This window comes from Equus asinus, chromosome 2 (genome assembly GCF_041296235.1).
Source record: "Equus asinus isolate D_3611 breed Donkey chromosome 2, EquAss-T2T_v2, whole genome shotgun sequence".
NCBI lineage: Eukaryota > Metazoa > Chordata > Mammalia > Perissodactyla > Equidae > Equus > Equus asinus.
In genome coordinates, this window is record NC_091791.1 from 144000570 (window position 1) to 144027551 (window position 26982).

The window sequence follows — 26982 nt, forward strand, 5'->3', positions numbered from 1 at the left end:
TCTCATTTTGATAGAGTTGAAATTCTAAGGAGATAATTTTCTAAAATTTAGAACAAGAGAAATGGTTTTCAGGCATATGGTTGCTGTCCTCAAATTATTTCCTCATAGCTAAAATACTTAACATGTATGCTTCTTCCTCTGAGTATAATTTCATTGAGGAGACAATTCTCTAAGATTAATAATAAACATCATAATATCAATTGCTAATTTTTATATAGTGTTGAAGGAGTAGGTTCTTAGCAGAAACACCCAAATGTGAAGTTGGAGAAGCTGCTCTATCATCCTGTCAAAATTCATTTGGTTACAAGTAACAAATCACTGAAAGTATTTGCAGTTTTAATAAACTTAGAGATATAAGTCTTACTGGATGAGAGGGACAGTAAAAGATAGAACAGAAATAAAATACTTGCTATCAATAACATGTAGGATGAGAGGCAGGAAATTAGAGTTAAGTCTTCTAAAGTTCTCATATAGAGTTATTAATTAATATTAGCCATCATTATAACACATCTGCATATCAAAATTTGACAGGTAACCTTTAAAAAATAAAAATAGTATATATAATTTTCAACCAAAGAGAGCAAAAAATAAATCAATCCAATGAAGGCAATGTAGGAGGGGAAAAAAGCAGAGGAAAAAAAGGAACAAATAGAAAGTACCATATAAAATGTTAGAGATAAGTCCAAATATCCACAGTAATCATAACAGATGTGAATGAACTAAAATAGCAAGTTAAAAAACAGAGTTTGTCACAGCAGATGAGGAAATTCATATGTCATTTATAGGAGTCAAAGCTAAAATGCAAAGACACTGAAAGGGAAAAAAAGGATGAAAGCTAGTGAAGCAAAATTTTATCACACAAAATTATCCTTAAGACCAAAAGTGTTCTTAGTAATAGAAATTGTCATTAGATAGCATATTGAAGTGGTGCTAAAACTGCTTTAGATGTATTATAGAATTGAACAATTAAGTAAATGTGGTGTTGTTGGGAGTCAAGTTTCTCACAGTGTGAAAGAGTGCACACACACCCCCCCACAGACAAGTATACATATACACATATGTGCATGCCTACATAGTCATGCATATACACATTTTATACATATTTTAGAAGTCATGGAAAAAAGAGAGAAGAACAAATATAAAATACTTGGAATCAAAAAAGGTCATAGCTAGAGCTATAATCACATTTAGAAGATACTATGTCAATGAATTTGAAAACCTGGACAAATTTTATATTTCCTATAACATTATTTATCAGACATAACTTAATAAGAAATTAAAAATCTGAATATATCTGAAACCAGAAATTGAATTAATAGTAAAATTCTAACCAACCTCCTCTTTGCAGAAAATCACCAAGACTTTAGGGCTTACTAGTAATTTATATCAAATATTCAAATGTTTTTATAAACTTTTCCAGAAAACAAAAAATTAAGCAAATCTTCACTAAATTATTTTATAAGGATAGCAAAATATTGACCTAAAATCAGACAAGAACAGTATGAGAATGGAAAATTATAGGTTAATCCATCTCACAAAATTATGCATATATCCTAAATGAAATTTCAAGAGAAATTTAAATGTATAAAAACACAGTTCATCATGATCAAGTTGAATAGAGATGTTAGAATGTTTTAATACTCAAAAATCAATTAATGTAATTTTCCACATTAAGAAGAAAACCCTATAGCCATCTCAACAGATGAATTAAAGCATTCAATAAAATTTAACATCTATTCATAGTAAAAACTAAGTCTAGAAAGGAACTTAACTTGATAAAAACATATCTACAAAAGCCTACAGTAAACATCACAACTAATGAAAAAAACCACATTGATCTTAAATCAAGAAGGACACAATGCTGGCAAATTTGCTATTTGAAAAGTAAGCTCTCTAAGAAAATAATAAGTGAATGAATGAACGAATGGCATAACATATGTGTGATAATTTTACGGAGAAAATTATAAAACTTTTTGAAAGCATTAAAGAAGACAAATAATGGATAAATATATCATGCTTATAGATAAGAAGATAATATTTAAAGATATGGATCCTTCCCAAATTGATCTATAAATTTATATTATCCCAATATGAATTTTAAAATTTTTCATGAAAAATTATAAGCTAATTTAAACTTTTTAATGAAGAGTAAAAAATAGAAAAATACTCCCCCAAACTGATGATTAAAGGAGGAAACTCTACCCAACAAAATAGCAACATTAAGTCAAATAAACTAACTAACTAAGCCATTAGTTTAGCAAGTTGGTAGGAATACATTGATTTAAAAGTAATGCATTGAATAAATAAAATCAGAAACAAAAGAGGAGACATTACAATGGACATCTCAGAAATACAAAAGATTATACAAGAATACTATGAAAAGCTATATGCCAACAAATTGGATAATCTAGAAGAAATGGATAAATTCTTAGAGTCATACAACCTTCCAAAATTGAATAAAAAAAAAAAACAGAGAATTTGAATAGACCAATCTCCAGTAAGGAGATTGCAACAGTAATCAAAAACCTCCCCAAAAATAAAAGCCCAGGACCAGATGGCTTCCATGTTGAATTCTACCAAACATTAAAGAAGACAATACCTATCCTTCTCAAATGCTTCCAAAAAATTGGAAAGGAAGGGAAGCTTCCTAACTTGTTCTGTGAGGCCAACACTACCATCATACCAAAACCAGACAAGGACAACACAAAAAAAGAAAATTACAAGACAATATCACTGATGAACCTTGATGCAAAAATCCTCAACAAAATACTAGCAAATTGAATATAACAATACATTAAAAAGATCATACACCATGATGAAGTGGGATTTATTCCAGGGATGCAGGAATGGTTCAACATCCACAAATCAATCAACATGATACACCACATTAACAAAATGAAGAATAAAAATCACATGATCATCTCAATAGATGTGGAGAAAGCATTTGAGAAGATACAGCATCCATTCATGATGAAAACCATGAATAAAATGGGTATAGAAGGAAAGTACCTCAGCATAATAAAGCTCATATATGACAGAACCACAGGTAATATCATACTCAATGGAGAAAAGCTGAAAGGTATCCTTTTAAGATCAGGAACCAGACAAGGATGCCCACTTTCACCACTCTTATTTAACATAGTATTGGAAGTCCTAGCCAGAGCAATCAGACAAGAAAAAGAGATAAAAGGGAACCAAATGGAAAAGAAGAAGTGAAATTGTCTCTATTTGCAGATGACATGATTTTATATATAGAAAATCCTAAAGTATATACCAAAAAGCTTTTAGAAATAATAAATGAATGCAATAAAGTTGCAGGATACAAAATCAACATACCAAAATCAGTTGTGCATCTATACACTAAGAATACAGTCCTATTTACAACTGCAAAAAAAGAATAAAATACCAAGGAATAAATTTAACCAAAGAGGTGGAAGACCTGTACACTGAAAACTGTAAAACATTGTTGAAAGAAATTGAAGAAGACATAAAGAAATGGAAAAATATTCTGTGATCTTGGATTGGAAGAATTAACATAGTTAAAAATGTCCATACTTCCTAAAGTGACTATAGATTCAATGCAATCCCTATCAAAGTTCCAATGACACTTTTCACAGAAATAGAACAAAGAATCTCAAAATTTACATGGAACAACAAAAGACCACAAATAGCCAAAGGAATCCTGAGAAAAAAGAACAAAGCTGAAGGTATCACACTCCCTGATTTCAAAATATACTACAAAGGTATAATAATCAACACAACATGGTACTGGCACAGAAACAGACACACAGATCAATGGAACAGAACTGAGAGCCCAGAAATAAACCCACACATCTATGGACAGCTAACTTTCAACAAGGGAGCCAAGAACATACAATGGAGAAAGGAAAGTCTCTTTAATAAATGGAGTTCGGAAAACTGGACAGCCACATGTAAAAGAATGAAAGTAGACCATTATCTTACACCATACATAAAAATTAACTCAAAATGGATTAAAGACTAGAATGTAAAACCTGAAACCATGAAACTTCTGGAAGAAAACATAAGGAGTACACTCTTTCACATCAGTCTTAGCAGCATGTTTTCAAGTACCATGTCTGACCGGGCAAGGGAAACAATTGAAAAAAAAATCAACAAATGGGACTACATCAAACTAAAAAACTTCTTCACAGCAAAGGAAACCATCAACAAAATGAAAAGACAACCCAACAACTGGGAGAAGATATCTGCAAACCATATATCTCATAAGGGGTTAATATCCAAAATATATAAAAACTCATACATCGCCACAACAAAAAACCAAACAACCCCATTAAAAAATGGGTAAAAGATCTAAACAGACATCTTTCCAAAGAAGATATACAGATGGCCAAAAGGCACGTGAAAAGATGTTCAACATCCCTAATTATTAGGGAAATGCAAATCAAAACTACAATGAGATATCACCTCATTCCTATCAGAATGCCTATAATTAACAAGACAAGAAATAAGTGTTGGAGATGTGAAGAAAAGGGAACCCTCATTTACTGCTGGTGGGAATGCAAACTGGTGCAGCCACTATGGAAAACAGTATGGAGATTCCTCAAAAAATTTTGAATAGAACTACCATACAATCCAGCTATTCTATTGCTGGGTATTTACCCAAAGTACATGAAAACATGAATGCGTAAAGATATATGCACCTGTGTGTTCACTGCAGCATTATTCACAATAACCAAGACTTGGAAACAAATTACCCATCAAAGGACTAATGGATAAAGAAGATGTGGTATATATACACAATGGAATACTACTCAGCTATAAAAGAAGATGAAATCTTGCCATTTGCAACAACATGGATGGACCTTGAGGGTACTATGCTAAGTGAAATAAGTCAGAGGGGGAAAGTCGAATACTGTATGATCTCACTCATAAATAGAAGATAAAAACAACAACAACAAACAATCACATAGATACAGAGATTAGATTGGTAGTTACCAGAGGGGAAGGGGAGAGCGAGGAGGGCTAATGGGGTGACTGGCACATGTGTATGGTGATGAATGATAATTAGTCTTTGGGTGGTGAACATGATGCAGTCTACACAGAAATCGAAATATAATGATCTACACTTGAAATTTATATAACGTTATAAACGAATGTTACCTCAATAAAAAAAAAAAGGAAAAAGAAAGGAAAGTAGTTAATTTTATAAAAGAAAAAAAAACAGACCAATAGAACGCAATTCAGAGCTCAGAATCTGACCAACACACATTTCCTTATATGTGTTCAGTGGCATTGCAAATCACTGGGGAAAGGGTGGACTATTCAATAAATAGTGCTGGGGGGGAAATCCATATAAAGAAAAGTGAAATTGGGTCCCTACCTCACACTATATACAAAAAACAATTCCAGTTATACTAAACATGTAAATACAAAAGCAAAATATTAAAACTTCCAGAAAGACTATCACCTCCCTCTCTTGCTGTCTCCTAATGCTGTCTGTGTGCTAGTGTGATGCTGTCCAGCACCTCTTTTGTAAAATAGCAGCTAAAACTACTCCACATTGACCTTGGCCAATGAAAAGCCCATGTACAGAGTCAAGACTGAGAATAAAGATCAAATTAATTTGAACTTGCAGGGGAGGTGCTGCAGTGCAGTTTAAGATGTTTATACCACTTAGTAAACTAATGAAAACATATTGTGAACACAGGGCTTTTCAATAAGGCAGATCAGCTCCTGATTTGGTGGGCAGCCAATCAATAAAACAGATGCTCCTGCAGAGCTGGAAATGGAGAATCAAGACACTGCTGGTGTGTTCCAGCAGCAGACAGAGCTTGTCTAGTAAATAAGGAAAGAACATGCTACTTTTCTCTAGAACTGTGCTCCTGCGTAAGGCAATGTAGTCTAAATTAGAAAACTGTGATTTGATTTCAACACCCCCTGATGACTATGGTAGATTTTCTTTAGTCTTTCATTTTCCTCTTCTTGATTCATTTTAATTGTACATAAAATTGCTGATGTATGCACACAGGTACACTGCATTTTCTTTTCCAAACAGGCAATGATATGCAAAGCTGCGCATGAAAGGAGTTACTCATCTCTTAGAAATTCTGATAGGACCTTCACTCCTCCGAACTTCTGTAATTAGTCTCTCATAAATAAACCCTCTTTAAATTACCCTAATTTGAGTGTGGCATCTGTTTTCTTGGACTCTTATATACCTATTTTTTTCCCAGGCTTGGCACCAAATCAGAATGTTTGTTGGCAAAATCTATATGATTGCCCACTCATGGGGTATAATCCGTTCTGGCTGAGGTCAGGAATCCTGAATCCTCAGGGAAGAGACCAGAATGAGATAGCAGGCAGCCTCACAGCCCAGTCAGTATGAGCCCCCAAGTGTGTCTCTAGGAATTAGGACAAGAGGTAATTAAGTGAGTTCTTTGGAAACACAGTTTTACACACAGGAACACATTCACATAAAACCTCTCTATAATCCATAGATAACAGAATGAAGCCAAGCATATTAAGTGCCTATTTATTCCAGTAACAATGAGATTTCTTACTTTGCTACATAAACTTGAAAGTTTATGCAAGTAAACTTTCTAATCTATTGGTGTATGAAGACATTTGTTAATAATGAGAAATGTATTCATGATGTTAAAGTTATAAAATCTTATTGTCTATATATTTTAAAATAAAAATATAAAAACTAACCAAAAATTTTTAAAAAATAAGATGCTATATTTCTCTGTTTTAAAGGCCCCTTTACCTTCAGACATTGAAGATGATATTAACTTCATGATTGCAAGGATAGCAGACCATGAAGGTTCTAGCTCCCGAGAGGCTTGTGAAGTTCAAGATCCTTAAGCAAGCTGATCACAGCTGGGAGGATTTATTTTGCTCTCTGTTGTTTTTCTGTGCTGTCAGATAATTAGCAGTATTTAACTTCTATTTTTTTAAAGCCCTCTTCTCTTTTCCAGTCTGTTTTCTTAAAATTTGTTTCTAGTATTAATGACAGAAGACATTTCACAACTCAGCTCCAACTACTTTCCTAGTGTCGTCTCCTATTTTTCCACCTAACAGCCTTTCCCCAGCCTCTCCCTGCTCCTGATACAGCCATACCTTGATACTCTTATTGCAGGTGATGTTGCTCATCCTTTCTCACCAATTTACCTCATGTCTCCTTGTCTGGAATGCCTTCGTCCCCTTCTTCACTGAACCCTCTCTAGCAGCTGCCCTACCATGCATGTTGTGAGAACCTACTGTGTGCCCGGTGCCCTGCTAAGCCCTGGCAATATGACGATTGCCAGTGCGGCAGAGTAAAGAAGATGGGAGAGAACAGACACTCAGGCAAAGAAGCATATTTCAACAATCCATCTTGGAGGAATGGACAAAAGGCTATGAAAGCACAGATACTATAAACAAGAAAGATCATCAAAGGCCATGCACAGTGGGCAGGAAAGAGTTAAAGACATTTCCTGCTGGTCCCAGTCTGCAGTGTACCATTGCAAAGTCACATTCATACAGTTTCTTTTCATTTGGGAGAGAAGACAAGAAAAGATCTTAGAGCAAGTTGAGCGTTTCCTGGTAGATACCAGTCTCCCTGTAGCCCTCTCTTCTTGTCCAGAATCAAAGGGCAAAGGCCCATGTTCCCTCTGAGAACACAAGAGCCCCTCTGTGGCCACATCAAATCCCCTCTGACAGATCTCCTTGTACCAGGTCTCTCTCCTTCCTAGCACTTGGCATAGCTGCAATTCTGAATTTTTAAAAACATGATGCTTGTTGATTTTCTATAACACTGGCCTGTCAAAAGCCACAGGGCCAGGGCTATGCTTGTTTTTCCCATCTTTGTATCTTCAGCACCTAACACAATGCTTGCCACATTCAACTGCTCAATAAATACATCTCAAAGAAGAGAAAATAAGTGATAACACTGTTATCAGCTAAATAGCAACATAAATTTAGGTACCTTGTCTCATGTATCCTTACAATAACCCTAATTAAATGTGAGATAACTGAGTCTTTGAGAGCTGGAAAATGGCAGGTTTAAGATTTGAACCCAGGTCGGTTTGGCCTTGCCACAGCCACACTCTTAGCTATACCACCTTTATAATAAGATCCCCATGCTCTTAATGGGAAAAGAGATGGTCGATACAGCAAGTTTCTGGAAACAGCAGGGGCTGGCAGCAACAGACAGAATGAACAGTCATTTTCAGCAAGTCCCTCTGACACCGAATGCAGAAGTACTAAATTTCTGCCACATTCTATTCTACAATGACAAATTGGAAACCACTCACATATCCAAAATAAGAAAACTGTGAAGTCAATTATGGCACATCTGTGTGATGGAATACTATTTAATCATTAAAAGTCATGTTTTATAAGAATATGGGAAAATGTTCAAGCTACATCATTAAGTAGAAAAAGCAGATTATAAAATAGGTATATACTATAACTCAACTTTGTTAAAGCATGTATTTCATATGTTTTCACAAATGGTATATACACACACATTTTAGAAGGATATACACCAAAATGTCAATAGTGGTGTTATGGGTAGTATATTATGGATGATTTTAATTTCATTTCTATTTTTGATTTTTCCATATTTTGTATAATAATCATATACTACTTTTAAACTCTTACAAATATGATTTATGGTAAATATATGGATAAAAGAAAAGAAACTAACAGTCATTTTTTCTGTATGGTAAGATAATGGTCTTATTTATTTATTAATAATCTTTCTGTATTTAAAAAAATTAAAGAACCAAAAAAGACTTATAAGACTGAAATAAAATTAAATTTCTCCCGAAATATGCTTTGACAGCACTCAAGTTGCAAATAGAATTACCTTCTGCTCCCTCCCACTCCTCCCTATGTAATTCTGCTACCCAGATTATGTTCTTAGCAACTATCACAAATATATGTTCACAGTTGCACTAAATTTGGGGTTTCAGTCATTTGTCTAACATATATATGGGAAAAAATATGTGTGTGTGTGTGTATATATATCTCTACCAAAAACATGGACCCTAAATTAAACAAAGGGTTTGCTTCCATAGCATTGCTAACACCCAGAGTCCCTGAGGAAGCACTAGGTTTATTTTCACAGCCAACTTTTGCCTTTTTGGCTGCCCTGGATCCTGGCTTCGTTCCCAGATTAGGTCTTGGCTCATGTTAGGAGTCAACCAACTGCTGAAAATACAGAGACTTAGATGCCAAAAGACTGGAAAAGAAGAGCTTGAAGAATGAGCCAGCCTGTCAGCGGGCCAACAGGCTGTATCTGGTGGACGGAGGTAGAACAGAAGCTCCTGCCAACCATCAAACGGATTCCAGGGTGGACCGCAGAACATTTGGGACAAGCTGCAGGGAGTTCAGGGGTGGGACTGTTCCAAAGCTGAATCCTGACTATAACCTAACCGTAATTCTTTTCATTGGATTATTTCTCTGTGGGTCTTATCTTTTATCTCCTCCTTGCATAGTGCTTTCTCTTTTTTCACATGCTTCAATAGTAACTCCCACTATTAGCAGGTAATAAAAGCCCTTTCTGCCTTGTTAACCACTCAGTAGAACATGAGTTGGCCTAGTTGCCCTAAAACCTATATCCAGGGTAGAGTGTAAGCCTGAGAAGTTTGTAGGTTCCTAATAAGATGAGCAGGACGGCCCTCAACTCTCCTACAAACTCTATGGAAATCAGTGCTCCTAGGAAGCCTAAGAGCTTTGCTAAAATGTGAGAGTTGCCTCAGGGTCAGCTTTCCTGTATTCATAGACACAGAATATTGAGCAATAAACAATAAAAGGAGTGTTGGGCTAACAATATATAGATATGGAGTATTGAGCAATAAAGGACAGAGAAACAACCTGACCCGGGAATCAGAGGCAGCAATTTCAAGTACAACCCTCCCACAATCCCCATCTATAAATGCCCGTGTGGGAAAAAAAAACACCTGTCCCAATGGAATCACTGGGTTAATAGTAGCATTTGGTTTCAGGAAGGGTTTTCCCTGTCAGAAGTGTCCTGCTTTCTGATAGATTACTTTACTTTCAATTTAGCCGAAGTCAAACATTTATTTTTAACACTACTCTCCCTCATTTGCTGAGACATTTCTATGTGTCTATATATTTAAAAGTAATAAATTCACAAGGAATCCTTGTGGCATTAGAACTGTTTAGTGTCTTGACTGTGGTAATAAATACAGGAACCTACACAGGTGGTAGAACTTAATATACACAGACACACCAAGCAGTACAAGTAAAATTGGGGAAATCAGAACATGATCTTTGGATTGTATCAATGTCAATATCTGGATTGTGATACTATGCTATAATTTTGCAAAATGTTACCATTTGGGGAAACTAGGCAAAATGTACCAGAGATCCCTCTGTATTTTTTCTTACAACTGCATGTGAATTTGCGATTATCTCAAATTACAAATGATCTTTAAAAATAATAGTAAATCAAGGTAACAACCTGCTAAATAAAATATATTCCAGCCCCCTACCTTGAAAAATGTACATCATAACAACCTGGAATTCCAGTTTCAAATTTCTTGTTCTCATTCCTTGGAGGTTTGCAGAAATGTGGCTGCCCGAGGATACCCACGGGTACCCTAGGGTACCCATCCTATGTGCACCATTCTTCTCTTCTTGTCTCAAGCTCCACCTGCACTGCACAAGGTGCCTGAAATGCACAACTGTGGGTGTCTAGCTGAACATACAAGCTCCATTCACACCCTCCCATCCCTCAGGCAGCCCCTCCTTGGCTACCTCAGGCAGGCTCTGAAAGCAGACTCAGAGCTCTATAAGCCTAAAATTCTGGGGTCCTAGATACTTGGAGTGGTCTGTGGGGTGGATACAGGGGTGCTGCAGGCTCTGGGTGGGCACATGTCTTTAGCCATGCTAACTCTTCACACCTTGGGGAAGGGCATAGTCAGAAAAGGGCCAGAGTAGGGCCCAGGGCAAGGGCCTTTCTTGTCAAAGTCTAAGAGTGGTGTCAATCATTATTACCATCTTATAGATAAGAAAATTCAAACTTAGAGAAATTATACCTCACACAACCAATAACTGATAGTAGCAAGTTTCAAGCCACTCTGGCCCAATCCAGAGGTCTGTTGGAAACCTGAGTAAAATTTCCATTTTACTGTCTTTTTAAGGAGCCCACAAAGGGCCTTCCTATCTCCTCAGAGCTGTCATAATTATGAGCAGGATATACAAGTTGTCTTTCTCAGGACTTGTGTCATTCATTTAATGGGACAGATTATTATTGAAATTGAATTCAACAGTCATTCATTGAGAACCAATGCCACAGTTGTTTCAACACTGCTCATTATTTGCAGAGCCATTATTAATCTTGATTAATTCAGGTGCCACAGCTGCAACATAAAAAATAGATGCTAAACTTAAATAAATGCATTATGCAGTCACCATTATAAAGAGTAATGCTTTAGCAGGCAGTCTTGAGATACAATGTCTAAGCATTGTGCTCTATTTTTTCATTATTTCCAGAAATTTCTCTCTGGTTCTTAAAGAATAGACTGATTAAATAGGATGATACAAAAAACTCACCCTCCTTCCTCCCAGGTAGGGAGATGGCAAAGAGATACATAAAAAGGAAGATGAACAGTGGAAAGACATGGAAGTGGAAGAGAAGAACAGAAAGCTTAAGAATTAGAGGGGCCGGCTCCATGGCTGAGTGGTTAAGTTTGCGTGCTCTGCTGCCCAGGGTTCGGATCCTAAGCGGGGACATGGCACTGCTCATCAGGCCACATTGAGGCGGTGTCCCACATCCCACAACTAGAAGGACCGGCAACTAAGATATGCAGCTGTGTACAGGGGGTGTTTCGGGAGACAAAGCAGGAAAAAAAAAAAAAGATTGGCAACAGTTGTTAGCTCAGGTGCCAATCCTTAAAAAAATAAAGAGGAAGATTGGCAACAGTTGTTAGCCCAGGTGCCAATCTTAAAAGGAAAAAAGAAAAAAAAAAGAATTAGAAACGCTTTCTAACTTGTCAACTATAGCTCTCCCAGGACCTCTCACTTCTGAACTTTAAAAAATGTCAGATATATCCTTGCTCCTTCAGGTCAGAACATCCCAGTTCGTTCCTTCAGGTGTCCCTAATATTGCCTACTGATGGAGTGGTTTACATACTGTGGGACTGACTTTACCCTATATTATGCTGAGTAAGATGAGTAGTCCATCCTATCAGCTGGGGAAAAACAAATTCTTCTTTATGGTCAGTGGGATAATAAGTGAGATCCCTAGAAACAGGAAAAGAGAGAAACTTCTTGCCAAGTCCACCATGTATCTCTTCTAACATGTCTCTTCTATCATCTGTCTCTTCTATCAGTCGTCTGTGGATATGAGAATGCAAGAGGAAAACATACGGACTTTAGGGCATCTTTTCTGGCAGCCCAGAGGCATATTTTTCTGGATTCTCTTTTGCATTCCATTTAGAGAAGGCTTTGGAGTCAGAAATCAGCAGGTAAGAAAAGTGTTACTTTATGGGGCCGGCCCCTTGGCTGAGTGGTAAAGTTTGCGTGCTCTGCTTCGGTAGTCCGGGATTTCACGTGTTCGGATCCTGGGCACAGACATGGCACCACTCGCCAGGCCACGCTGAGACAGTGTCCCACAGGCCAAAACTAGAAGGACCCACAACTAAAATATACAACTATGTACTGGGGGGATTTGGGGAGAAAAAAAGCAGGAAAAAAAAGTGTTACTTTAATAAAATAGAATCATACACATTTAAGAAATCATTTTCCAAATGATGGATTTAGTTGCCAGAATCCAGGAGTGTTAAACTATTTGAAAGATGTGAAAATAAGTCACCTGCAATGTTTTTCCCCAGTATAAAATATGCTGGAAGTGAATAAAATCAGACAATGACCTGAGCTGGATCACAAAGGATTGAACAAATGGAGAGAAGAGTGGTATAATACCAACTAAGAGATCAGAGAAAAGGGGAGGAAGCAGGAATGCAGGTGAGACATAATAATGAGGCAGAGATGGGTCTTCTAGACTGGATGACTGCTAGTGCCTCCTGTCTTCACACTTGCCTGCTATTTCCTATTCTCAACACAGCCATCAAACTTCCCAAAGGCTTCCTTCCTACTTGAAACTCAAAGACATCATGCTCCAAAGTCTTGCATGATCTGGCCCCTGGCTCTCTCTTCAATTATATCTCCACCATTCTTTCCTCTAGTTTATTGCACTCACCCACTTTGGTCAGCTTGCTACTCCACTTCAAGCGTGGTCCCACTTCAAGAACTTCACACTTGCTCTGCCCTCTACCTAGAATGCTCTTTCCCTAAATAGTCACACAACTCCTTCCCTCAATTATTAAAATACCCCCATTATTCAAGAAAACTTCTTTAACCACTGTATGTAAAATGGCACATATATTCCCCTAAATTGTTCTCTCTCCTTCTATCATTATTTCTTCACAATAAGGGTTACTAACTGATATCATGTTATTCTGTTTGTTTATTGTCCGAGCCCCATACTAGCTTTAAAATCTATGAAAGCAGGGATTTTGTTTGGTTGTCGCTGTATTTGCAATGCCTACAATATACTCAGCATATGGTAAGCACTCAAAAGCATTTGCAGAAAAACAGATGAAGTAGAGTGAATGGTTCACACTGGAATACTATGTGAGAAGTAAATTTTGCCAAATGGATGAGGTCAAATCATTGAAAGACTTGAAACATAGTTTGAGTTTAGATGTGGAGGCAATGGAGTTTCTGAAGAACAGAGCTCAAGCCCCAGGACTCAGCACCGTTCCTAGCACACAGTAAGCTGTTCACTAAATGTTTTAATGAGGATATTATGTGGGATGTTCAACAAAATGGAGAAATTTCTTTTCTGTCCTATAGTAGGGCAAGGAGAATGCACTCACCCAGATTATAGGATTGACATTTCCTGAATTCCTCTTCACCTGTACAGAATACGAGAGCTGAATTGTTTTCTTCTAAAATTTGTATGTTGAAGCCCTAACCCCAATATAACCGTATCTATCTGGAGATAGGGTCTTTAGAAGGTAATTAAGGTTAAATGAGGTCATAAGGATGGAGTCCTAATCCGATAGAAATGCATATAAGAGGAATGCTTGTAAGTAGAGGAAGATTTCTCTCTCTTTGTGCAGGGACACAGTGAGAAGGTGGTTATTTGCCCACCAGCAAGAGAGACCTCTTCAGAAACTGAATCAGCTGGCACCTTGATCTTGGACTTTCCAGCCTCCGGAACTATGAGAAATAAATTTCTGTTGCTTAAGCCACCCAGCCAGTGGTATTTTGCTACGGCAATGACTAAGATATTTCAGTCTCACAAAATGTTAGAGCTTCTTTCCTGTTCAAAGAGTCTTCTGGGAACTCTATCCTGGGTGAAACAAGATAGAAACTGGTGATGGGTGGTAAATGGGACTGTTTCCCTTAGAGACACTGACTGTAAGTTACATATCTATCACTGAGGCAGGCAGCATACGGACCCCATTGTAAGTGCTCTCTGAAGATAAATTACCAGGAGGGATGTCTAATTTCCCTCGGGATAAGTATCCAATGTTCAGTTATATTGTGCATTCTCACAGATGAGGAGGGCTATGCTCAACTGTTTATACCAGTGCTCTAAGACACTCTAGAAAAAGTACTTTTTTTTATTGAGGTAACATTAGTTTATAATATTATATAAATTTCAGGTGTACATCCTTATATCTCAACTTCTGTATAGACTACATTGCGTTCATCTAGTTGCCATCCATTACTGTACAGATGTGCCCCTTATCCCTCTCCCTAAAGCATTTTAAATGGCTTCCATGACCAGAACAAGACTTTTTAGCCAATGTGCTATCTGCATTTTTTTTACTACAAAGAGTAAGAAACAATTTTGCAGTCATAAAAAAATTATTAAAAATTAATTTTAAAAGAAAAGTGATACATGCATACATATTCATATATTATTATTATAACAAATGTTAAAAATACATGAGAAAAAAGCATAATAGCAAATAATCAACAATGGTTGTTTTGGATGATGTTAGTGAATGCTTACTAAATATTTCCTGGAGCCAGATGGTTTACCTGAATGACTTATTTCATCTCACAGCAACCCTATGGTATAGTTAGTATTAACGTCGTCTCTATTCTTCAATTGTAGAAACTGAGGCACAGGCAAGTACATTAACATTCCCAAGGTCATACAGTTAGTTCATGGCACAGCTAGGATATGAACTTAGTCTATTAGACCCTAAAAATCTGTGCTCCAAACCATTACACATTCTTCCAAAGACGTGGTATTTTATTCCTTCTACTTCCCCATTTTTTAATATAATAAGCATGCTTTACTTTTACAACAAAAAAAAATTTAAGATTCTCCATATTTCTTATTTGTCATGTAGAAAAATAAAATAGTGTTTAAGGGTCAATACATCAAATTCAAGGTGATGTACAAAATATATCCTAAAATTACAGCCTGCTTTTTAGAATTCTGCTTTGCCTGAATAAAAATTGAATTGTCCATTTCTTGCTGAGACTGTTTTCAGAGAACAGGCAAATGCATATGTCTTGATGGAATGACCCACACCTTGGAAAGATAGCCTACTGTGACTGCATCTGCAATCTGAAGCATAATTATCAAAAGAATTAAACTAGAAAAAGAAAAATACAGTGGCATGAAATATGAAGTACATGGTTTGAAAAAAATTAATGGTGAAGCCATTTTATCTTTTTAACATCATTATTTAATCCTATTTAAGTTTCTAAATATATTTCTGGGAAAAATACATCATTTAAAAAGTATGGATTTTGTGGGCCAGCCCAGTGGTGCAGCAGTTAAGTTCGCACGTTCTGCTTCTCGCTGGCCTGGAGTTCGCTGGTTTGTATCCCGGGTGTGGACATGGCACCACTTGGCAAAAGCCATGCTGTGGTAGGTGTCCCACATATAAAGTAGAGGAAGACGGGCAGGGATGTTAGCTCAGGGCCAGTCTTCCTCAGCAAAAAGAGGAGGATTGGCATTAGTTAGCTCAGGGCTAATCTTCCTCAAAAAAAAAAAAGTATGGATTTTCAAACACTATGATTTTCTGAAAGAGATACCTTTTAAGTAGGAAAACTTAAACAAGATAACATGATAGCAATCAAAACTCAATAACTATAAGCCTTTTTAGAAATAAATCTATAAAGAAAGGAGTATATTGAAATCTGTATATGATGCACACTCTAAGAATCAGTGACTATAAGTTCCACTTTACACAAGACTCAGTTTAGATACAGATCTAAGGAAGGCCATGATTTTGGGTGAGTTCTGGTAATACAGCCAGTGATATTGTACACTGCTACTGTCCACGAAGTAGTCTGTGTCTCAGCTGCACGTTTTGCACGACGTTAAGGACAAGGTCAAAGGTTCTATGTTTTCCTCCAATCAACATTACATTATAAATGAAAATATACATATATTAGAGATAAAATAGAGGTTTTTAAAATTCTTTTTTTAAATATTTATTCAGAGTTTTGGGAAATATAGATCTCATTAACTGTTGCTAAAACATCAGGGAGTACTGTGAAGCCATACTTACCATTTTACATGGCGAAAGCCTCCTGCTTGTTGTCACTGTCGATGCAAATAATCCACAACTAACCTATAAATCAAAATTGGGTTGAGTTTATTATGGGCCTACCCTGAGGACCATGTAGCCCAGGAGAGTCCTTTCACAAAAGAACGGAGCACTTGAAAGAAGTGAGAGTGTACAGAGTGGTTATCTATAGTCAAAGAGCATGTATCACATATGATTGGAACATCCCTTTGTACAAGAGTCACGAGATTGCTTTACCAGCACAGCAATTCCATGAACACAGCAGGTGGGTAGTCTCAAGGTGAGTGGTCACAAGGTGAGTGCAGCAGGTCAGCAACCAATCCTTAGTTTAGAGAGAGATGCTTATCCTTAAGGAAATTCTGATGTGGAGGAAGTTACATCCTTATCTTTAAAGGCATTCTTCTTCTCTTTGGGACATAGCAAATACTTAAAGCAGATATACAATGCATGCTCAACAGCCACATCAGGCCCTTTTAGAAAAATAAGTTCAGGCCAAAATAGTTTTACACCAAATGGCTTCCTCACATACTCCAATATATCCTATTGCTTGTCATTTATTTATCGTCACTCAGCCACTTATCCACTATTTTATATATTTTCATGATTCATTTATTAGCTTTAAATTAACAGGAATGAGAGGCCAGCCCCATGGCCAAGTGGTTAAGTTCACGCATTCCACTTCAGCAGCCCAGGGTTTCCCCAGTTCAGATCCTTGGCGCAGACCTAGCACCACTCACCAAGCCATGCCGAGGCAGCATCCCACATAACACAACCAGAAGGACTTGCAATATACAACTAGGTACTGTGGGGCTTTGGGGAGAAGAAGAAAGAAATCTGGCAAGAGATGTTAGCTCAGGTGCGAATCTTTAAGAAAAAAAAAAGAAATACAGAATCTCAAAAAAAAATTTCACAGGAATGTATTATAGATTCTCCTGTAAATAGTGGACATTTTATAAGCACATATTTAATAATGACTAACAGGTTCTATTCTTTTTTGCTGTTAATTTCTACAAAGTTGCATTCTTAATATCCACTTAAGTATGGGTGTAGAACAAAACATTCCGAAGTTACAACCTATAATGTTATGTTCTGAACTATAGAAAACAAACTTTGGTCAATTAGAATGGTTTCCTCCCTCTCAAATGTTGATAGGATGTGTTTGTTTCGCCAAATGCATAATAATAAATTAATAGTTTTAGCCATGAAGTGAAATTACAAATATAACCATATATAATAATTCTTAAGGGTTCATCTCTCTATTACACTTAAGGCATATCTGAACAATGTGTACAACTGAAATGTGGCTATGCAAAAAAATACTAAAGTCCACGATAAGAATGGAACTCTTGGGCTGGCCCCGTGGCCGAGTGGTTAAGTTCGCGCGCTCCGCTGCAGGCGGCCCAGTGTTTCGTTGGTTCGAATCCTGGGCGCGGACATGGCACTGCTCATCAGACCACGCTGAGGCAGCGTCCCACATGCCACAACTAGAAGAACCCACAACGAAGAATGCACAACTATGTACTGGGGGGCTTTGGGGAGAAAAAGGAAAAAATAAAATCTTTAAAAAAAAAAAAAAAAAAAGAATGGAACTCTTGATGAAAATAATCCATAACCAATCTATAAATCAAAATTGGGGTGAGTTTATTACAAGCCAGATCCGAGGACTAGCCTGGGGCCTTCCTTCCCTAAGGAAAGAAGGGCACCAAAGAAATGGGGTGTACAAAGTGGTTATATACTGTCAAAGAGCATGTATCACATGATTGGAATGTCCCTTTTACAACAGTCATGAGATGGCCCAGCCGGCACAGTGACTCACACAGCAGGTCTATTGTCTCTAGCTGGGTGGTCACAGGGTGAGCGTAACAATTAATTCCTAGCCTAGGGAGAGATGCTTATCCTTAAGGAAATGCCAATGTGGGGGAAGTTTCATCTTTATGTTAAGACCATTTGTTCTTATCTTTGGAACATAGCAAATGGGTAAAGCACATATACAAAGCATGCTCAACAGCCATGTCAGGCCCTTTTCAAAAAACAAGGTGAGGCTGAATTAGGTTAACGCCTAAGGCTTCCTCATATACTCTAATATATCCTATCGCTTGTCATTTATTTACTAGAACTAATGCTGAACCCTGAACCCTGTCTTATTCTAGCTATAAAAAAATATTAATCTACAGAAATATGGTCTAATTGAAAATAAAAGTCCTATGCATCTCACTAAAGGATGATTTTACAAAATAATTTTGCTTGTTTTATTTAATATTTAGTTGAATATATTTAGCAGAGCTATGTAACTCTTTTATTTTAACATGTTGATTTTTTTTTAATGCAAGGAAGTTTTCTCCTATATTTACTCTTAGTTGCCCATCTTTAAATATCTAGGGGCATTTGAACAAAAAAGTGTGAAGAACACACCAATAAAGACTTTTAATTTAATTCTAAGTGCAATGGAAAGTTCTTAAATGTATATCATGTGGTTACTGAAGTAATAAGATTCACATTTTTAAAAGATCATGGTGGTTGATACATGGAGGAAGAAGTTAAAGAGTGAAAGTAGAGAGACTGGTTGAAAGGCAGTCTCTCATCCTTTCATAAGAAAGGATGGTGGGTTGGTCTATTGTAGTGGTTGTAAGAATTGAGAGAAGGAGTGGATATGAAATATATTTTAGAAGTAGAATCAACAGAGCTTTCTGATGGGTCTGATGTGGACCACGTAAGTCAATGAAATGACTAGGTTTTTGTTTTGTTTTGTGTTTTGAATGAGCAATTGAATGGATAATAGCATCATTTATTGAATCAAGAAGCCTAGGAGAAAAGTAGACTGGGGGACATCAAGAGCTCCATTTCTACAAATTAAATGTGAGTTGCTATCAGCCATTTAGTTGAGTTTTCAAGTAAGTTATCGGATATAAAAGTTTGGAACTGATAGGAAAGCTCAGAGCTGGACATATAAATTTGTATTCATCAACATCAGATGGTATTTAAATCCATGGGACTAGAAGAAACCACCTATGGAGTGATAGTGAATAAGGAGAGAACTCCTGATTCTATACAGAAGCGCTCCTTCATTTGGGGTCAAGTAGAGGAGGAGGAGCCTGTAAGGAGACCAAGAAGTGGCAGCCAGTGAAGTAGGAGGAAAACCAGGAGAGTACACCATCATGGGAAGCAAGAGAAGAAAGTCTTTCCAGACACATTTACTACAGTGATTATTTGAACCCTACCTTCTATTGGCCTATACCTGAAATGTGCTATATGTAGCAAAATAGTTTTAAATAAGAAACTGTAACAAAGAATAATTTTGAGAAGGAAGCAAAAAGGGAAAAAAAGAGAGATAATTTGAATAATGATTAAAGGGACATTTAGTCCCTTTACTTATTAACCTGTATTTATTAACCAGAGGTTAATTTGGAGCTTGTGAGTCTGAGACCAAGGGGGAGGAAGTTGAGAAAGCTGTTCTCAGACCTCTCAGCATGCCAGGATCTTGAAGAACGAACTTAAAGGAATCTTCTTCACTTGCAGAATACTAGTCACTTCAGGTCATGGCTTGGTTAAGAAGTACCAAGTTTAACATTCAGAAAGATGAGAAAAAGACAAACTACGAAAAAAAAAAGGGTATGAGTGAGATGAGTTCAGTGCTCTCCGTCTCTCTTCACTAGCCCTACTCAGTTACATAAACATTTGCATGAAGTAACCAGAGGGTAGATACTATAAGGACAAATATAAATTAAAAATGAGAGGCTTAATTCTCTCTGCTGAACATAAAGGAAGAAATTTCCCTCTCCTTTTTCTTTGAGCATTTACTTTAGAAAATTTGAAATTTATAACTGTAAGTACTACCTACTCTCTTTGAAATGTATATAAATCCCTTTGAAGACTACATTGGCTGTTTGTCAGCTTCATGATCTAGGAATGTCTTTCTCAAGGACCTGGAGCCATCTGTTTGAAATGTAAACATCAAGGAAGATAGCACCCGTATCTCCCAGTTTCTTCGAGAGAGTAGGAGCCGAACTTCCCTGTGTACCTTGCTCCAAGTTGCAAAACTACCTCCTGTCATAAAGATATGCCAGGTTTGGTTTTCCTCTGGATAAAGCTAATTAGATAAGATAGATGATCACCCCAATTACCTATTTAAGTTAGGATGAACTATGCGTGACAAACAGTGTTGTCAAGTTCTCTTACTTAAGGACTAGTTATTTTTTATCTTGAGAACATGTATGTAAAGGGTTTTATCTGCTTCGCTCTAGAAAAGAGTGAGATTTCTTTCTGTCTTTGAGATCTCTTAGTTTATCACCTGTGATGCACATCACATTTCTGTTTTAATGATTATTCAATAATAAAGTGTCTTCTTTTCCACCTAACTTTGTGAAGAGGATTTCTGGGTTGGGAGAAGATTTTGTTTTTAGTTATATTTCCCCAACAGTACCATTTACCATTTAAATTAACCATCTGCCTTAATTAAAATTAAAAACAAAAATCCTCCTATTCACGAAAAGTCTTTCTTACTTAGTGATAAAGAAAAAAAACTGTTAAGGTGGATTATGTACAAGGAAACTTTTTGGATTTTCAATGCATTCATCCTGAGTAGATAGCTTTCCCTACTGTTTTTCCAAAATAATACATTCTGTGACATGGAAATTAGCATCTAGGCTATATAACAAAATGAATTATAAAGCAGAGCAAAAGCTTTTAAATTAGAGGAGATGTACATTTTAAAGTCAATTTTCTTCTACAATTAAACAAATGGGAATTGAGTATTTTCTGTATTATACTTGCTGAATAGGCAATGGGCTAACCAAAGAGAATAAGGCAGCTGCTGTTCCAAAGCTGCTCAGAGTCTATCTGAGAAGAGCGTCTTTCATCTTTAATTTTGTACACATAAATCATAGTAAGCAGGAGTACCTTAATTCTTGGGTGGATAATTTCTAATTCTATCTACAGATTTTTTTCAGTCACTTTGCTTTCATTTTATATTTTAAGTGTTTTTCCAGTTATGATGTGAAGGGAGGCCAAAACACTAAGTTGTGAGTAGAAATGAAAATGTAAAAATTTATGTGTCTAAGTTATAGAGGAGAATATTTTTTAATAAAGTGACAATCTTGGACAAGAGTCACCAAGGTTTTCCTAAAGGGAAATAGGAAAAGAAAATTTAATTCCAAGGCAGGTCAAATTCAATCCTTTGCCCATAAATCATGGTGAAAAATTGAAGGAAATATAAAACAAAAGTATCACTCGGGTCTTCAGTTTGTCATCCTGGCCCCAAAATGCATCCACTCAAGTTGAACTCCTATTCCAAACAGGATTGTTTTTTTTTTTTAACCAAGGGATGAAGCCATATTTGAAAATTGTGTGTCCTGAGCTGGAGCTACGATTGCTAGATATGGGTCACTTGGATTGTTTCATTTTCTGGAACTGTGAAAAGAGTGTCTGCACTCGCCTTATTTCACATCACAGTTGTAGAAGTCAACAGATTTAAGTGCAAGAATGGAAAGGTCTTCAGTCATTCAGACCTGGGTTTGAATTTCTCCCCTGCCAATTGCACAACCTTGGGGATTTTAAGTAACACTTCCAAATCTTGTGTTCCTCAATCATGAAGTGAGTATAAAATTTACAGTACTATTATGAGAAGTCAAAAAAGATAAAATGCATCGAGTATGATGAAATATGTACAATCTTTAGTATGAGGTAGAGAATCGTTAAGTATCCATTGCCTTCCATTTTCTTGAAAAATCTGAATATGATTCAGAATAAGCTAGGTAAGCAATTCTCAAACATTTTGGTCTCATGAATCCTCTACACTCCTAAAAATAATTGAGGACCACAAAGAACTTTTGTTTATATGGGCTATATCTACAAATATTTACCATATTAGGAAATAAACTGAGAATTTTAAAAATATGATTTACTTTAAAATAACAATAATAAATCAATATTTTAACATTAAAAAATTTAGTTTTTGAAGGTTACCTATATTTTAAAAAAGTGATGAAATTTGTGACTGTTTCACAATTTTGAAAACCCCTTAATGTCAGTCTTAATAGAAGATAGCTACATTCTTATGTATGCTGCTGCATCCAATCCGTTTTAATATGCTGTTTTGGTTGGAGTACATAAATAATCATCTGGCCTCACACAGATATGTAGTTGGAAAAGGGAGTAGTATTTTAATAACTTTTCAGGTAATTATGGCTATTCTTCTTTGATACTCACCAAAGCTCAATAGATGGCAGTTTTTTAGGCTAGTTGCAATGTGGAATAGGAAGCCATACCACCGAAATTTTCATACACTATTGAGTTCAAATCCATTGGTCTATCTTATACTTTGAACAGATGCTTTACTAATGTGTGACTTTGTAATGTCATATGTAAGGGAGGAAGATAAATCCTCTACCCTCTGGGTCCTTCTGGCTGGGCTACAAATTAAATTGACATGAGACAGAATAACAGGAGAAAATCAAACAAAGCTTTATAACATGTGTACGTGGGAGACACCCAGGAGAACTGAGCAACTCGCCAAAACGGCCCAGCTGCCAGCTTAAATATCACCTTCAGTTAAAGACAACAGAGGATGTTGGGGGTAGTGGTTTGGGGCTTCAAAGGGAAGGAAGGCAATTCACATGGAAATGGAAAAGCAAATGTTTGGTAGACAGAACTTTGATAAGGATGGGCTTAGCACGGACCCTCACAGTCTACTGATATCCAGAGGTATCTATGGTGATGGCCTGTCATGGGGACAAGGCTTTCTATCTTAAATTGTTTTAGGCAGTTAGGTGGGGAGGCCAAAGTTTCTTTCAGAGTCTTTTGTTCTATCAAGGCAAAGAGATATATTCTAGGGTGGCCAATTTTGTCCCCCACTTATACACTGGTCATTCGTAGAACATTGGTTCATGAAGCTATGCAGATATTCCAAAACTGACAAATTGCATTATACAATGAAAAAAATTGTATTTGTTATTATAACCAGGGATCTCATCAGAAAAATATCTAGATTTTGAAAAGCTATAAAGTTCATGTGACATATGCCACAAAGTACTAGTAAAGTTTGATAAACTAAAGAACTACAGAAATGCAGTGTATTATTTCATTGTGTCGAGGTTTATTATTGCTAATAACTTAGACGTACCCTTTTTATAATAAGAAGAATAAATATAGGGTGGGCCCCCATTGCCAAGTGGGTAAGTTGGCACGCTCTGCTTTGGTGGCCCAGGGTTTCACCAGTTGGGATCCTGGGAGCAGACATGGCACCGTTCATCAGGTCACGTTGAAGCAGCATCCCATATAGCACAACCAGAGGCACTCACAACTAGGATATACAACTATATACTGGTGTGCTTTGGGGAGAAGAAGAAAAAAAAATAAAAAAGATTGGCAACAGATGTTAGCTCAGGTGCCAATCTTTAAAAAAAAGAAAAAGATCATCTGGCCTGGCTCTTTATAAAAAAAAAAAAAAAGAATAAACATAAAGATCCTGATAATATATAATCTAACCTAGAAATGATATGATGTCTGTGATTGGTTTCAAAATAATTCAGAGGAGGAGACATCGAGATCAGTATAGATAAAACAAAATTAGACATGATTTGAAAATCACTATTAATTATATTTTTCCATTTACCATAATAAATGTTTACCATAATAAACATTAACATATAATTTTAACTCTTTGATGGAGTTATGGTTTTCCTTTATGGGTCTCAATATGATTAAGAACCAAGTCTTTCTTAAATTTAATTTGATGAGCTAGACAACTAAAAAAAGATCTGTCTTATAATTTTTATGGATTGTGCAAGAGTAGGTAACACATTGATTTCTCATACTCTTCTAAAGTAGAAATTTTCTTTCACAAATATAATCTAGCAAGCTTCATCCTAACCTTAAGTCAGAGCTCAGAAACAAAAAGAAAAAAGAAAAATAAGGTAATATTTTCTGTAGTTACCAAACAAACACTCTTCATATATGCTCAATTTTTTTCCCAGGAATGGATTTTAATTTCAAACTTTATCCCAAAATACTTTATTCAGTTGAGGAATGTCAGAAATTTTTCACAAGTACTTTTGTTGAACTAATGTGCTGTTTCCTACAACCCAGGTACCTCTTCTGCTCTCAATTTAAACAATAATTCCAACATTGTTTTTATATCCAAATGAAATCAATTGCCTTTTAAAAACCAGCTTAATTTATCTATTGAATTTCAAACATTTGAGGCCAAATTTGAAAAGAAGACAGCCCACATCTCACACCCAGAACAGCAAAGCTTGTTTTTTTTCTTTTTTCTTATTGGAGGATTATTCTCCATGCCTTCTAACCTCAATATAGAAGTGATAACTAGTCAAAAGTATCAGTAAAATGAGGTGGGAGGGAGAAAGGTTATTTATGTTCTTTAAAAAGGTTCTCTGGAGGCATCATGAAGAATTTATAATGTTTACATCTTTTAAAGTTAAAGTTTCATTGAAGTGCGAAAGTCAAAAGTGAACAGCTCTTCTTTATAATTTGTGCACTTTTGATAAAAAAAAAAATGGTTCTTTAGTCTCCTTTAAGCTAGAATAGTTGCCCAACTTTTTCTGTCCTTCATGGTTGATATTTTTAGAGTCCAGATCAGTTGTTTTGCAAAAAATTTGGTCAAAAGGCCTAATCTATATAAAAAAGGAAACATAAAGAAGTTTCATTTTCATCCTATTCTCATCCTTGCCATTTAGGTAACCATTTTTAGGAGTTTCTAGTTTATAATTTCTATATTTATTTTTCTTTTTTTACAAAAATGAGTTTATTTATCTTATTTCCCCTTATTTCTTATATAAAAGTTAGCACGATAGATTTGTTATTTTATAATTCCTTATACAACTTAACAATATATCTGGAAACACTCTATATCAGTTTCTAGAGATACTCATTTTATTTTTTGGCCACAAATAACTCCATTGGGTGGATGTGCCACAGTTTATTCAATCATTCTTCCAGGATGGGCATTAAGATTATTTCCAATCTTTTGTGCTTATGAATAATTCTGAAATGAATAACCATGTGCATATTTTGTTTTGTATTAATAGAGGTGTACCTTCAGGTTCAATTCCTACAAAGATTTCTGTGTCAAAGGATATATGAATATGTGGTTGTATTACATATTTCCAAGTTCCTTTCTATGTAGGTTCCACCATTTCGCAATTACCACCAATAGTATGAGTGCCTGTTTCTCTACACCTTTGCTAGCAAAGTGCATAGACAAACTCTTTACTCTTTGATAGGTGAAAATGATATGTCGATATTGTTTTAATTTGCATTTCTCTTGTTATGAAAGAGTTGAGCATATTATATGTTTAAAGACCACTTGTAAATATTTTTCTATGAATTCTGGACTCATGTCTTTTGCCCATATTTCTACTTAATGTTTGGTCTTTTATTTTCTATTTTTAAAAGTTTATCATATATTAAAGAAATTGTGTGTGTATATGTATATATAATTATTCTTTTATCTGTGATATATTTTGAAAATATTTTGTCCCAGTGTGTCATTTGTCATTTGACCTTGCCTATAATTTCTTTTTGACATGCAAAACATATTTTGGAATCACACTCATCTATCTTTTATTTCATCTGGATTTTTAATCACAGAGAAGAATTCATAGTTATACATTTATATGGGAGGTCATCTTAGTTATAAAGTTTAAAGGAATTCACCCAAGTTTTCTTCTAACTTATATGAGTTTTTTTACATTTATATCTTTGGTCCATTTGGAATTTATTCTGGTGTCTGATATTGGGTATGACCCTATGACCATAACTTGTCACAATACCATTTATTTAAAAGCCTACCTTTTCCCCAAGAGATTTGAGCAGCCACGTATTTAATATAAAATACTTCTATATGTACTTGGGTCTGTTTCTGGATTTGCTATTCTCTCCACTAGTCTGTCTATTATCCACCAGTATCATAATGTTTTAATTACAGAGGCTTTATAGGATATTTTAATATCTGGCATGGTTAGGCTCCCTTGTTGTTCTTTTTTCAAACAAGACTTTCATAGCTATTCTTGCAAGCTTAGGTTTTCATATGAAGCTTAGAAGCAATTTGTCTTGCTCCAGAAATATCTGTGGCCTTTCAATTGGGATAGCATTAAATATATGTGTTAACTTGAGGAGAACTGACACCCTCTTGTCATTGACATATCTTATCCATAAAGAAGACATGTCCATTAATTTGCTCAAAGCTATTTTTGTGTCTTTCAAGGCTGCTGCAAAGTTTTTCTCATATGGGTTTTGCATATTCTAGTTAGGTTTATTCCTAAATATATTGGTTTTGCTGTTACTATTCTAAAAGTGATTTTTCTTTTTTATTAAGTCTGTTGGAATTTGAATAAAGCCATCTATTATATTTCTCTTGGTAGCAAAATAATTTTAATCTTTCCCCAGGGTAGATGGATACCCAGGGCTA

General features: G+C 35.9%; 1 long non-coding RNA gene and 1 pseudogene across 1 annotated transcript in view; one reads left to right on the plus strand and one right to left on the minus strand.

Annotated features, from left to right (window-relative positions):
• The window catches only part of LOC139042530 (uncharacterized), a 79822-nt gene that overhangs the window by 19649 nt on the left and 33191 nt on the right, over nt 1–26982 (minus strand). The window lies entirely within an intron of this gene.
• LOC106837155 (small ubiquitin-related modifier 2 pseudogene) lies at nt 5549–6846 on the plus strand (annotated as a pseudogene).